Here is a 12702-nt window from a genome sequence, read left to right as displayed (position 1 = left end):
TATGCTTTAGTACACCCTGAATGCACCACTGCTTTATTCCAAATTGAAGGATAAATATTCAGTATAAATATTATAAAAATATTTTCTACATAATATAATTTCCGGCTTTACAGTATCAAAAAATTTAGTTGCATAAAACGACTTTCCCACACAATTCAAAGTCCTTTTTTCTCAAAGGTGTATAAATATTGACATTATTTGTAAATGTGTACACTTACCTCAGTTGTACAGAGTAGGTTGTTAATGGTGTACTGCTGTTTCTAATAATGAGAAAGAAAGGATTGATTTTTTGAAAAGAGTAATTGCATGGATTAATCAAAATGTGATAGAGACTTTAACTGTCAAATGGATACAAATAATGATAGAAGTGTTGTTTTCCTAATGACAATTTTGAAAACATTTTGTTTTAAAGATTGCTGGTTATCAAGTGGATAAACTTACAAACAAGGCTTAACATGGAGTAATGGCATGATGTCCCTCAAAGTAGGATCGATTATATATGTAACATGATTTTTAAAAAGATAATATACATCATGTTTTATATTATTTGGAACGAAGTGGACCGAAAACCCTTGGGTAGCGAAAATGAGGCATTAAATGCATTTAGGTAAAAGTGAGGTAGCTTTATCATTTCAAAAATATCGGAATTGTTTGAATTATACTCAGTGTTTAAAAATATCAATAACTGTAATATTTCGTTGTTGCAAAATATCGCTTAGTGTTCTATTTGTAATACTTTGTGAATTTATTTTCTATCTAAACATGATCTTCTAGCAGCGTAGAATTAACTTTCTACATGAATTATCACAATACAACCTTTTTTAAAACACGTTTTTTAGCAATCTGATAGCCTTTGTTGCTTATACAATATACAAATATAAGATAAAATGTAGATTTAATGAAGAAAAAATGTGAAAGAAAGAAATTCTTTATACATTAAAAGGTAAATTGAATGTCCATACACTGTTTTAAGAAAGATTGATTATATTAACCAAGATATTTGTGATTATTTGAGAATAGTTATCTTGTTGATACTTTATGTGATAAATGGTGATGTGCGGAAATATGACATTGATTTTGTGTGTTTCTCTCTAAAAGACAAAACCTTGTTACTTGACATAGTTTTTTGTGTTTATCTTTAAAAAATCATTTCTCGGTTAACATATGTACATGTATAAGGCTAACATTTCATTATACAACTATTCCATTTTTGGCGAAACGGATCTTAAAGTTTTCGATTAGGTGCACTTATCCATTTGACACTATAAAAGGTTTGATTCATACAACATTTAATATTACTCATTTCTGTTGTGTTTAATATAATATTACGTATACATGATATCAATTGATTGGTGTTCTGGATTTTAGCATGTCTATTATACAGATGCAAATAAATAATTTTACATAATTTTACTATCATTTCTGTGAATCAATCTTCCCCAAAATGCATGATATCATTCTTGTAAAAATACGCATACAATGGGGATAACGCCCAGTTTCTCCATATACCAAAACAATTTGAGAAGTAAAGTTTATTTAAATCAAGATGCCTACTGACCTTGATGGTCACCTGAGTACTATAGCCTTAAAATTGAACTGTCAGAGGGTGTCATTTTAGCATTCTGAGACTCATTTTGGAGTTTCAACCCTCATCCAAAACTTCTGTGACTGTTACTCCTCCCATTATTTATAATAAGGTTTTTTAAACATAAAATTATAAAGGGAGTGGGGAGGAGGGAAGGGGTCAAAAAAGAGACCTGCATAGAACCCATACCGGTGTTATATAGTGCCTTTTCCCCCTAGCCATCTTTCCCCCCGGAAAAATGGCTATATAGCAGTTCTTCCCCCCGGAAAAATGGCTATATAGCAGTTTTTCCCCCACGGAAAGCTGACTATATAGTGGGCTTTCCCCCTTTTTATAGCCAGATTACCCCCACGGAAAGCCTACTATATAGTGGATTTCCCCCCATTTTTACTTTCCGGCCATGTTTATTGCGGACCATTCGTGACAATAATTTGCAATAACTGATATGATATTAGTTTCTCACAAAAAAGGATAATTATGGCATTTATTAATACATAGAATAAAATACATGGTTTTTCAACCGCAAATATAAATTAAGGCATGCACCTTCATAACATGCATGTGTAAATATCGTTTATTTCACCTGTTCTCATCCCTTTTTGGAACACCTTTTACACGGATTTCGGAATACCTCGAATCTTTTTCATCTAATTGATGCTTATCTACAGTTTTGACTTCGACGTTATGAACACGTGAGGACACATTTAAGTGAAAATACGCCGGTTTGGAAATTTAATTTTCCAATGTATTACCATCAATGTATAAGATTCTCCTAGGGAACTAACTGACCAATCTTGACTTAATTTTGTAGAGGAATGGAATAAAAAGTGGAAATGTATTACTCCCTTCGCCCAAAAGGCTATCAATTTTAGATTAATTCCGTTAGAATTGACGATCCTAAAAACAATTATATATTTCTTCTTCTAAATATCAAACAGGATACAGGATGCAATGATGTGACGAGAAACTGAAATGTTTCAGTTTTACTTTGATTGATGGGGTTCTAAATCATGGTTAAGGGTTATTTTAATTATGTAGTAAAAGCATGTGTAAAGTTAGTGTTTACCATTCGTTTTAAAGTTACGCATATTCATAATTATAAGCACATTTCTACGAAACACGAGATATTATGATGTTAACATTTTAAAAAAAAATGAAATGTCTTCACAACCAGAACAATGTCGGTATCTTTGCTGGTTACTTTTGGAGCCTGAACTAACTTTATGTTTATATTGTCACTCACTATTTGCTAATTTTTTTTCACTTTTAAGTTTGCAACGTGATTTATAAATATACAATTTTGAAAACGATGCTATATAAATCAAGATATACGATTCAATTACCTAACAAAATTATACTATTTGTTTCATATTTTTACAATAAAGATTTACTTGTGTACCATATTATTTCTTCGAACAATTAAACAAGGGTAATCAAAAAAACAAAACAAAAACAAAAAACAACCAACACAGATATTGTGATGAGCTGACTTTTTTTTTAATATAAGCTTGTTCTTCTAATCAACTAACAAGTAAAAAAGTCGTATATGCGCTTAGGTTGGTTACTTATTTTTGATTTTCGGTTTCTCCTTTTATGAATAAACGTTCATTGATTTATTTATCTAATTATTTATTATATCATTAGTCATCTTATGAATTGATTAAACGTTTTGAAGAATAATGAATTTTACCCGCGTACCTTTTTAAAAAAAATTTGTTCGTAAATTAAAATAAAAAGCAGCAGAATTAAACGTAATTTTCAATCATTTTGATAAAGAAATATATGAGTGATTGTGTATTTTTAAATGATGTTTTTACTTTTAAATGACCGTAAAAATATGTTCATATGGTCATCTATAGTTTTTGAGATATGGGGCCCTAAAAATACATATTCTTTATACATGTACATGTAATTGGATTTCAAACATCGGGCTCGAAAACAACAAAGGCTCCTACCCTGCAGGGGGGCTTAAATTTTCGGTGTCATCTACTAATATTTACATTTCACATATATTTTGCATGTAAAGCTACCGCAGATATAGCACCATAACACAGACAGGGTACTAATAGGTTAAATCACGAGTTTTAATGGTGACGTCACAAACGTTTAACGCTGCTAAATACAACGTCACAAGCGAAAATCAAAGATCACGCTTGTGGCTGTTACTGTGGCTCTTCCATTAATTTGAACTTACCCGTAGGATAATACAGTAATTTTGAGGTATAATTCGCATTTGCGTACAAGACAAGAAGGTAAAAAAAATGTAAATATAAGCATTAAATCCTTATTTTTTGAAAGATATAGTCTCATAACTGCAACGGTGTGTGCAAACAAATTTTTATAACGCGCTAACGCGCGTTATTCAATTTGTATGCACACACCGTTGCAGTTATGAGACTATATCTTTCAAAAAATAAGGATTCAATACTTAAGTGGTATACCACTATGACTGAGAAAATATGGTTAATTGGTCATCTCTAGAATTTGAGATTCGGGTTCCCACTTATAGAACACTATTCAATCATTATGATGGGGTTTTAATCATCGGGACCTGAAACATCAAGGGCCCCAGGCCTACACTGAGAGCTGAAATTTTCAGAGTCATCTTCAAGTGGTAAACCACTGCCACTATAAAAATATGGTGATATGGTGATATAGTCATCTCTGGTTTATGAGACATTGGACCCTAAAGAATATGCACTGTAATTATTATAAAAGGATTTTTAAAATCGGGCTCTGAAACATCGGACACAAAATTTCTCTAAAACAGAGGTTTAGCCTGGATGAAATTGTCACAAACAGATAAACAGTCTGATAAATTTATCAAGAAATTCTTAAAACATTCTCGTTTAATACAATTTCAGAACACAGAATTATGCATATAAGTGTATAACTTGTAAAACCTTTTTCAATAAATTACCTAAATTAAGTTATATGTGAAATTCCATTACACACATGTTCAACTTTCAGCATTGTCTATAAAAATAATAAATCGGCAAAACGAAACTTAACCTGTACAGATGAATGCAGATATACATGTATGTAACCTGGGAGTGTAGAAACATTAATTTTAATCCTTATTGAATTTCCATAAATATTTTTTATAAAATCTGAACCAAAAACGTGAGGGAGAAACCCTACTATGGGGGAAAAGCTACTATATAGTAGCTTTTCCCCCCGGGGGAAAAGTTTACTATATAGTAGGTTTTCCGGGGGGGAAAGCTACTATGGGGGAAAAACTGCGATACAACACCGGTATTTAATTTGGTAAGGCCAAGTAACAGTTTACGTAGAAGTTTTGATTTTTGGCTTTGATTGCCATTTTTGTCCTTCTAAAAAGACCCGAACCTCTAGCCAAGGGGTCATAAACTTGACAATTTAATTGCATGATTTGAACATATTTTATTATGCAAATATATATTTACATAAGTGGAGTATGCAGCAGGCAATGCCCGTGTAAGCCTTCAAACATTTTAAATTTTAGGTAGAGGGCTTCATAGCTATGAATTAAGTTCTTCTCAAATATATATGGAAGTAGAGAACATGATTTTTGTTTAGGATAAAAAACATTTTCACTGTATGGCCATAATGGCCCCGTCCTAGGACCTGAACCCCTGACCCAGGAGCTATGAATTTCATAAGTTTGGTACAGGGCTTTGTGGACATCATAACCATGCATTTAGTTATTTTTTGATACATAAAAGGGAGTGGAGAAGACTTTTTTTTAAAGATTTAATATCTTTTTACTTTGTGGTTATATGGCCTTAAATTTTACAATATTGGTAGAGGGCTTCATAACCATTCTAACATTGCATTTAGTTTTGTTTCGACATATAAGGTAGCAGAGGAGATGTTTTTTTGTGAAAATTTTGCTGTTTTGCATATATATCCCCACCCCGGGATGGTAAAGTCATGGATTTCACAATTTAGATTCATTTTATCATAGAGATGCTTCAAACAAAAAATGGTAACACTTGGCCTTGTAGGTGACAGGAAGCAAAGGATGTAAAATTTTAACGGACAACAGACATCGCACGACATACGACGACAGACGAAGACTGATAGCAATAAATTACCTGAGTGACACAGGTGACCTAAATCGTAAATCTAAACGTCTAATTATTATATATCAACATTTTTGAAATCCATATTTCACAGTCATCTAACGGGAGTAACAACTTTGACAATTGAGGAGGCCGATTTTATTATTCTTTATTTTTAACCATATGTCATTTAAAGCAACTCTAGTTTATTTGCGAAGCTTTAAAAAAATCGACCATCTCGTTCTTTTTAGGGAACATCTCAAAATAGAAGTACATTAACGATAGGAATATAAAGGAAACTGTCATTTTCCGCACTTCAGAACAGATTTAAAAAATATCATTATATGATGAGTAATATAATTTCCTACCTTCTATCTAAGAAATACTAAATTCTACTGTCTGGTTTTTAGTTGGGGCCATCTCAAAATATCAAAATGCGCCAAATTTTGCAATACATTGTGAGCATTACGAATAAAGATTGGTGTGATGGATTCATTAAAAAAAATAAGGATAATGTCCTCAAGGAAAACAACATTCTGTGTATAAAATTTTTATTTTCTTTCATGTTATTTCTTATAACGTACTCCTTCAAAGCTTCATTTTATCATAACGTCATAAAAGCGCAATGGCAACGTTCCCCTTCCACACAACAGTAAAATCGTTTAAAAAATAAAAATTTCCTTAAAAATCAAAATATTTTTATCTGTATTTTGTTTTTTAGTTCAATTTCATAAATGATATCGAAAGAATATCATAAGAAGGATAAATCTATTGTATTATACTAGAATGCGCAGAAACATGTGCAATGAAAATTCTAAAATAAAATTTACAGTCAAAAGGCATATAACCAAATTTAGCTTTAAAAAGTATACATTATTACTATTACAAATATTTATACCTTGATCTTTGATGAAGAGAACTGATATACTGTAGTTTCGTCAATATTCGTTGAATACCAATTTTCGTGGATTTCGTTGTGAAGTTGATCAACGAAATTTAATGTTCATTGAAGTGCTATTCTACTTGAATTTTGTATTGATAGGATCATGAACAACGAATTTACGTGTCCTTGAAACTGTTGATATAATTAAATCCACGAAAATTGATACCCACGAATATTAATGAAACCACAGTATGCTATTTTTGCCTGATGTTTAATTATACACATATCTGTATAATTTTTAAACATTTCTTGAACTGACTTGTTTCTGATCGAAATTGGCCAAAAATATGTTCCCAAAAGATATCAAAACAATATATACAAAGTCCTACATGTCATTTTTTTTAAAAGTATGCATACAAAAACAATAGAATGCCTTTTTAATCACTAAGAACAGCTGTCGAACTGCAAAGGTACGGACTTATATTGATCATTTAAAAACCTGGAAAAAAATATAAAGAGGGTTCATTTGTGTCCTCTCTACAAGCATTTGTTGAGGAAAAGTTTAAATTTTTGCTCGTTAAAGTTGTAACTTTCTCTCAAAGTAGGGTACTATTTTTTAAAAACTGGCCTCAAAAAACACAAGGTATTTTTGTCTGTGTCTATGGAGGTACATTGCAGATATATTTTCGTTGAAATATGATTAAACTTTTTTAATCTAAGACAATCACTTTTTTACACCTCTATCCCACATCTAAAAAGAATATACTTTATTTTATACTTATAGAACTAAATAATCCCCATATAAAAACATGGAATAGGTAATCAGATGTATATCAAATTCAAAACGGGTTATTTTGAATTGACACTTATTTTTTTCTATGAAAATATAACGTCAATGTGTCTCCATAAACACAGGAGTTTTAAGTATAGACTGGATTTTTCTTGTTCTAAAAAAAGATCACATGTCGACTTATAAAAATAGGGTACCCTATTTTGAGGCAAAGTTACAACTTAAATGAGCAAAATTCAAACATTTTCTCAACAAATGGTTGTAGAGAGGACACCAATGCCTTCATATTTTTTTTCAGATTTTTAAATCTTCAAGCAGTTCGACAGCAGTGATTGAAAAGGCATTGTTCTGGTCTTGTTCTTGTATGCATACTTTTCAAACAAGATGACATATAAGACTTCATATTTATTGCTATTTTATCTTTTGGCAACATTTTTGGTCAGTAAGTTTACTTACAGACGGAAAGACAGACATACAAATGAGACAGACAAAAAGTGAACAAAACGCTTACTCTAGTTTTCAGACTAGGTAGACGTAGAAGCAAATGGATCGATATACAATATTCAACATGTCAGCTGATCCCTACCAACAGCTTTCTTTTAAAAAAAACTTTGATCATATTATATGTCATAACCTTTAGGTTGTGTTTTCATATAGGAATATTTTCTAGGTTTTGTGTAATGTATACATGTTATATTTCTGACATCAACATCAACACTTTTATTAGGAAGGAGCGGTAAGAGTATATGCTATGTGTGTACTAAAAATAATTTAATTGTATTCATCATACATCATACTTACTTTTTCAAAATCCAGTGAAGCGTGTGTTTCAATTGTCCAGAAACTTGTATGATTTACTATTTTGAATGCATTGTTTTGCACTGATTTAAAAGCTAGTTTCGTTATATTGCTGATTTTAAAAAGTGTAGTCCCTACAAAATAAAACAAGAACGTAAACTTACTATATTAATTATCCCATTATATTTATTTAATATATTAAGGATAATCAAAGCAATATATTCTATGAACATTGAGTCAACAAATTCACAACTTTGGCAAAGGTCGTCCCTTCTACCCGGTAGTAGTTTACACTTTGTTGAACTACCGGTTCTTCAACACGAGAATTAATATTTTTTAAAGAATAGTTCACCAAATGACCAATAAGGTCCTGACTCTGCATTTACAATTTTGGTGGAGGACCCCTGCCCATCGTTATCATACACTCATCTCTCTGACTGATGTACAAAAGTAGAACAAAGAAAATGTTGCAGTTCCTACGCGAATTTTACCTTAAGGTGTTGCATATAAAATGGAAAAATCAAAGAAAAAAAATCGGTGATAATCTTTTTGCATGCAACGCTGTACATAAAGCAGTGTAAAATTTTATCTGTAGAGTTTGTACTAACTTTTATAAAATAAATTGAAAATGGTTACCACAAACAAATATGGCAGATTTCATGCTTTACAAAGCGAGAAACCTCATTGTTGTAAAAAAAAATTAACTTTTGGGAAAATCATTAATACCCTTTAAAATCTAAGAAACTTTCGCTGTTATAAGTCATGTCTAGATTGGTCGAGTGATTACGCTGTTTGACATGGATTGTAACACAGATTGAGTTCGAATCTCGGAACAGTGGACATTTTTTTCAAACATATTTGTTTAATCGCATGAAAGGGTAACGAATATAGATAATTTAAGAATGTCAGAATAAAGTAATTTAAAAGCTTGTCAGTGTTATATTTTGCATACGTGCTTAATTGTTTTGAACATAACTTACTGTGTGAAGTATCCGTTTTAAACTTGATATATATACATTTTCTTCTAAACAGGAAATGTCAAAACAATGTATGCATCAGGTTGGAAAGTAGGTTTTGTTTTCTTTTTTTACGAAAAAATTGAGTATGCCTTTTTTAAGATGCATGTACACGTTGTTAAAAGCGGGAAAAAAATAATTTAAATAAGTGTGAGTCGGTGGTAAGCCATAGGTAGATGAGAATGTGTACGGATGAATATTTCCACCTTTTTATCTAGACTAGGCGTTTATCTAGATACAATAGAAACGATGATCATAATTACAACTCTGACGGCTCTGAAGACCAAAAATCATATTTATTTATAAAGCTTCAAAGAATGATATTTTAAAAACACTGGACGGTAGAAATCAAAATCGATGATATATGTTAACTTCAAAAGACAGAAAACATAGTCATCTTCCTAACTGTATTCTAAAAAAAAAATCAAATGATGGTTGCCGTGTTTGAACAATATGCACGTAAAATGTTTGTGTAAAACTGCATGCAGAACATAAGCCGCTATGTTAATATAGTCGTCTACGTAATGTGTCTATACTTAAATATAAATCTTCATGCGTTACGGGTATTTAAATTTCTATTCCACCTTAGGCACCCCTGCGACTGTCTTCGGAATGATTTCTTTATCGTTGATAAGTATGGGATAAACCCAGAGGTTCTCGAATGAAAGGTCACGAGACTTCCCCGAGATTTGTTTATAAAGTACTGTGAAATTTCGAGCAGAAGTATAAGTGTTCGGATAATATTCTCAAAATACGTAAGTACTGGTCGTTTTTCATATCATATCCTACGTTGGTTTATGTTAAAACACAAAAATCATTTAGCAGTTTTTTAAATTAAACAATGATATTCAGAACAGAGTTATCCTTCGTGTTCAATCACTCTACATGTGGTTGACAATATCCACCAATTAATGAAGATAAAGTTTTAAATCAATAAACGTCCAGATTTTATATTTGATTACAAGTACCTAGATTCTATGAAATACACTATAAACACGAGGCACGTTTTAAACTGCGAAACTGAAAGGTTCAAATAAAACCACGTGGTCTAAAATTTAAATGATAGTAACATTCGCAGGGGTGCTAGGGAAATATGCGCGGATCCAGAAAAAATTTCCCGGGGGGGGGGGGTGTTCGACGGTTATTTGAGTTTTCCAGAGGCGGATATGAGGCATATTTTTGGTAATAGTATTCTGTAAATGTAAAGGAATTTAAATTTGACGGGGGAGCTAGGGGTTAGAACCTATACCCGTGCATGGGGAATAATCCTGTTTTTTGCAACACCCTCTTTCCATAGGAGAAATATATTAGTTTGGACATTTTCTCTATAAACAGTTAAAGACCCGTGATATTGATAATGAAGATAACATTCTATGTTTGCCTATACCTAAATATGCTACAATTTGTAAAGATTGCTCAATATTATCTGAGATGATTATAATTATAGTACCTGTAGGTGCATTTTCCGGAACCTGGACAACTCCTTTATCTTTTTCTTGAAAGTTATAACATGTGTCAATAGTTTGAGAGATATGAGACGAACCATTTGTTGCACCTGTAAAAGAGACCTGTAAGGGTTAATTAAAGACTTAATCAACTGTTAAGTTTAGCTCCATGTACATGTCAGTATATTTTATCATTGCAACTGCTATTTGATTAACAATTTGCCTCATATTTAACAAACAATAGCTGGAAATAATAGAACTTAACTTTATGTTTATGAAAATAAAATTCTAATTCATGTCTAAGAATACACACAAGTTGCAATCATTTATAGTTACCAGCAGTATGCAAATGACGTTGAAAATAATTTTTATTTTTTGCTCGGGAATAATACACAGCTTCGTGTGTAGTTTTTGTAAAAAAGATATAAATTGAATATTGGAAACAATTAAAATATATACTGATAAAAAAGTTCAAACCTGATAAGTCATGAAGACAAACAAAACTGAATATGATAAATGCCCTGAATTTCATTGCATCTCCGAGGATAGGTCTTATCTAAAAATATAAAGCCCTGTGTATAAATATTAATAATTTTGGCTTCTTTTCTTAAAAGTGTTTCAGTTATATTTATTAGACTCACATATTTGCAATCATGCAAAATAACTATTATGATACATTAAAAATAAATTAAGCAATATTTGCATTTATCCAATTCGAATTAAAGCTATACACGCTATAATTTGCGTCAATTTTGAATAAAGGGGAAAATGTATGTGTTTGATTACTAATAAAAGTTACCTTTATGCTGTTAATTATAATGCTCAATTCGGTCACGTAACAAATATATCAAATATTAAACAATAAAAAAGATTTATTTTCCTGCCAGGAAAGTAATGCCTCCTCGTGAATATCAATCTATCACGTGATATCGACAGCTAAATTTAGCCTATCATACCAAAACTGGTGAAGGGTTAACATCTTCATAATTGTGATAGTTTCACAAAGGAAAGGATATTTTCAGTAAAGCATAAATTTGTCCGATATACGAGTACAAACAAAAGAAAAAAATACAAGCCTGTGAGTATTAAAAAAATGACGTAGACCTGTGTTTTTCCCCTATGTGCTATTTATAGATCCTATAAGTGTTAATGCAGAAGTAAGGGTATCATGAATGACAAACGTATAAATTTTACTCATTATACATGTATGTATTTCAAATTAACAACTGTTAAGCATATTAAAAATCAAGTTGGATACTTAATTAGGCAAACAATAACGAGTACCTAGTTCTCCGCGGACATGCGCAATGAGGTCGGTTTGCTCTTCCTTTATCAATATTCATGAAAAGGTATATTTTCCTGGCAGGAAAATAAACAATTAAAAATCTATATCTTTGTAACGAGATGGAATTCACCATTGTAATTTACAGATTAAGGATAACTTTTATAAGTAGACAAACACATGCGTTTTCACTGTCATTCAAAATTGACGTAAGTTATAGCGTGTATAGCTTTAAGCAGATTGTTCAAGCACCTTGATTTTCATTTGTACACAACGACATAATCCTAAAACCTAGCCTTGGGTTGGGTTTCAAATTGGCCTCAGTTTTGGCCTTAAATTTAGCCTGGTCCTTTGGCCTCTTCGAGAATTGATTGTTTATGTAGATAAATAAAGCCTTTGTACAGCAAAAAATACTTAAATAAATAAAACAGAATGCGACAGTCCAAATTAAATAAATTGCTTACTGTTAGCGCTTTCAGCCATGTCGGCTCTTCAGACAGTTATACAAAATTTTGTATAACTGTCTGAAGAGCCGACATGGCTGAAAGTACGAAAGCCGAGAAGGATCATTCGAGATTCGAGATTCGAAATACGAGATTCGAAATACGAGATTCGAGATTCGAAATTCGAGATTCAATATCTAAATTAACCAATCAAATCATGGATCTGAAACCTGTATCCTAGCAACATCAAACTGTTCTAAATAAAGATCATTCGAACATGCTCTTTCCTACAAATAAATGTCTTAATAGCTCTTATATAGTGGTTATAAAATGGTTAAATTAACATTGATGAATTAACCCCACACAGTATAAACAATTAAATTAGAAATAACACTGTTGGCTTTGCGAATTTAAGTG

The 12702-nt window shown here is 31.4% G+C and overlaps 1 long non-coding RNA gene across 1 annotated transcript; it reads right to left on the bottom strand.

Annotated features, from left to right (window-relative positions):
• Window positions 1-216: 216 nt before the first annotated feature.
• LOC136270088 (uncharacterized) lies at window positions 217-11116 on the bottom strand. Its single transcript, XR_010707763.1, has 4 exons — window positions 11038-11116; window positions 10566-10670; window positions 8103-8233; window positions 217-260 (listed from the first exon to the last, which is right to left on the bottom strand). It is a non-coding gene; the product is annotated as an uncharacterized lncRNA (long non-coding RNA).
• Between the last annotated feature and the right edge of the window lie 1586 nt (window positions 11117-12702).

Source organism: Magallana gigas, chromosome 7 (assembly GCF_963853765.1).
Source record: "Magallana gigas chromosome 7, xbMagGiga1.1, whole genome shotgun sequence".
In the NCBI taxonomy this organism is placed as follows: domain Eukaryota; kingdom Metazoa; phylum Mollusca; class Bivalvia; order Ostreida; family Ostreidae; genus Magallana; species Magallana gigas.
Note: the sequence above shows the minus strand (reverse complement) of the source record. Positions and strands in the feature narration are given on the sequence as shown.